Source organism: Chrysochloris asiatica, unplaced genomic scaffold (genome assembly GCF_000296735.1).
Source record: "Chrysochloris asiatica unplaced genomic scaffold, ChrAsi1.0 scaffold00025, whole genome shotgun sequence".
Taxonomy (NCBI): domain Eukaryota; kingdom Metazoa; phylum Chordata; class Mammalia; order Afrosoricida; family Chrysochloridae; genus Chrysochloris; species Chrysochloris asiatica.
In genome coordinates, this window is record NW_006408543.1 from 15,863,847 (window position 1) to 15,867,397 (window position 3,551).

Here is a 3,551-nt window from a genome sequence, read left to right on the forward strand (position 1 = left end):
TGGCCACTCTGGCTTCCAGGAAATGTTCTGGCTGGATTTCTTCCAACACAGATTGGTTTGTTCTTTCAGCAGTCCATGGTACTCTTAATAATCTTCTCCAACACCATAATGCAAATGCATCAATTCTTCTACGGTCTTCCTTATTCACTGTCCAACAACTTTCATATGCATATGAGGTTATTGAAAATACCATGGCTTGAGTCAGGCGCACCTTAGTCCTCAAGCTGACATCTTTGCTCTTTAACACTTTAAAAAGGTCTTCAACAGCAGATTTGCCTAATGCAGTACGTTATTTGATTTCTTGACTGTTGCTTCCATGAGCGTTGATGGTTAATCTGAGCAAAATGAAGTCTTTGACAACTTCAATCTTTTCTCCATTGATAAGAATGTTGTTTATTGGTTCAGTGGTGATGATTTTTGTTTTCTTTACATTGAGGTGCAACCCATACAGAAGGCTATGGTCTTTGATCTTCATCGATAAATATTTTAAGTCCCCTTTGCTTTCAGCATGCAAAGTTGTATTATCTGCATATTGTAGGTTGTTAATGAGTCTTCCTCCAATCCTGATGCCATGTTTTTCTTCATATAACCCAGTTTCTCAGATTATTTGCTCAGCATACAGATTGAATAAGTATGGTGAAAGAATACAACCCTGGCACACACCCTTTCTAATTTTAAACCATTCAGTGTTCCCTTGTCCTGCTCAAACAACTGACTCTTGGTCTATGTACAGGTTCCTCATGAGCATAATTAAGTGTTCCAGAATACTCATACTTCGTAATGATCCACACACTCGAAAGTCTTTGTGTAATCAATAAAGCACAGGTAAACATCTTTCTGGTATTCTTTGCTTTCAGCTAATATCCATTTGACATCAGCAATGATATCCCTCTTTCAACGCCTTCTTCTAAATCCACCTTGAACCTCTGGAGGTTCTCTGTCAATGTATGATTGCAATCATTTTTGTATTATCTTTAGTAAAATTTTATTTGCATAGGATAGCAATGATATCGCCCAATGATTTGCAAATTCCATTGGGTCACCTCTCTTTGGAAGGGGCACAAATATGGATCTCTTCCCATCAGTTGGCCAAATTTTTTGGCATAGATGAGTGAGTGGCATTCCCAGTGCCTTGTTCATTGCCAATGCCTTCAATGCACCTTGGACGTTTTCCTTCAGGATCATTGACTCTTGATCATATGCTACCTCTTGAAATAGCTGAACATCACCCATTTCTTTTTGAGTTAACATCAGGGTGGTCATTTTGGAGCATTTGAGCTCTATCCCTACAGAGTGCTACTGATATCTAGTGAGTAGGAACCTGAAATATTACAAAATATCATACAATGCACAGTTGTTGTGTGGTGAAGTGCCATTGAGTCGGTTCTGACCCATAGCGACCCTGTATAGGGTTTTTGAGGATCAGCTGGTGAGCTTGAACTGCCAACCTTGCAGTTCAAACGGCTTTGCAGTTTGGCACACTAACTCACAGCGCCACACAATGCACAGGGACATCCCTTAAAACAAAATAGTTTTGTTGTTGTGCCATTGAGTCACTTCTGATGCAGAGTGACCCTGTATAAGGTTTCTGAGTAGGAGCTGGTGAGTTTGAACCGCCAACCTTGTGGTTCAAACCAACCTTGTGGTTGTGTACTTTTCCTACAGTTCCATACTGACCTGAAATGTTAACAGTGCTGATGTAGAGATGGTGGTTCTGTGGGAAAAGCACTAGACTGCTAACCACAAGGTCAGCAGTGTGAGCCCATCAAGTGAAAGATGAGACTTTAAGTTCCTGTAAGGATTTATAGAACTCTCTCCTACATTGCTGGTGGGACTGTAAAACGGTTCAACCACTCTGGAAAATGGTATGGTACTTCCTCAGAAAGTTAAAAATTAAAGTACTTTATGACCCAGCAATCCCTGTACTTGGTATATATCCACAAGAAATATGACCGAGACCAAGAGTAGATATATGCACATGGATATTCACTACAGCACTATTCACAATTGCAAAAAGACGGAGACAGCTTAAGTGCCCATCGATGCAAGAATGGATAACCAAACTTTGGTATATACAAACAATGGAATATTATGCAACCTGAAAAAATAACGATGAATCTGCAAAACACCTCATAACATGGATGAACCTGGAATGAGTGAAATTAGTCATTCACAAAAGGACAAATATTGTATGAAACCGTTATTATAAAACCTTAAGGAAAGGTTTCCGAACTAAAAGAAACATTCTTTAATGGATACCAGGGGTTGGAGGGTTGTTGGGGTTGTTAGGTGCTGTTGAATTGGTTCTGTCCAACCCATATCAACACTGTATAAGGCTTCCAAGGAGCAGCTGGTGAGCTTGAACTGCCAACCTTGCAGTTCAAATGGCTTTGCAGTCTGGTGCATTAACCCACAGTGCCATACCAGGCGGGCGGGAGGGAGGGAAGAGTAATTCACAGGCTAGCTCAGGTGAGGGTGAGCACAATAAACGAGGGGAAGGACAATACAGAAGAATCAGGAGGATGACAGATGAAGAATGAAGATAGAGGAAGACACAGGGAGGTATGCATAGCTTAAGTGGGATAGAGGTAAATAGTGATTTATATACAACCTTGGAACAACAGTGCTTGTTTATGTGTTTGACTGTAATGGATATTGGTTGCCCCTGCCTACTATTGTGAAATAGATATTTATGTGTGATAAAAATGAATACTGGGAATTATGACTATAGAAAGCTTATAAATCTGTCTTCAACCTTGGATTGGATTTGCTAAGAGGGGCATTAGTATTTGCCCAGGGAAATAGGGTTCTTGTTAAGCCTTTGTAGAATATGGGGCCTTAGGTGGAATCCTGAGCCACATTCAGAACCTTCTGAATTGGGACATTCCCAACTGAAAAGACACACAAACCAACCTAGAGCTCCTGGGAGAACAGAAGATTCTAACTGAAAGAAAGACTTGTAGAAAAAAAGCAGACTGTGGCTGGTTGATTATCAAGCAAGCTGTTTGCTTTGGAGACATCAAGGTAAGTCAGCTCCATCAGGGAAAATCCCCTTCTAGGACTAAAACTCAAAGGGACCCTATGAGCAGTTAGTATGCTCGCTGGTGACCGCCTGGTCTATTTGTGAGTGGAAGTGGGGGAAATGCAGCAATGGAAACACAGGCTGAGTTTGGCCATGTTCCACTGACACCTGCTGACCTAGAGATGAGAGAGAAAAGAAGAAGGTCTGGCTGGTCTGAAGTTTAGGGAGATGTGTGAACTCCCAAGCCCTTGTATGTGTAAATTACAACAGTTTGATGAACTGAACTTTTGCTTATGGATGCAGTTGCTCAAAATTCTAACTGTAATGGAAAGATTCTTTGTATCAAAGAACAGGCTTGTTTTCTGCAGCATACTGAGTTGATGGTGGTGGTGGTGATGTGCCATGGAATTGGTTCCAACTCATAGCAACCCTGTACAGGGTTTCTAAGGCTGTAAATCTTTATGGGGGCAGAAAACCTCATCTTTCTCCCACGGAACAGCTGGTAGTTTCAAACTGCTAACTCTGAGGT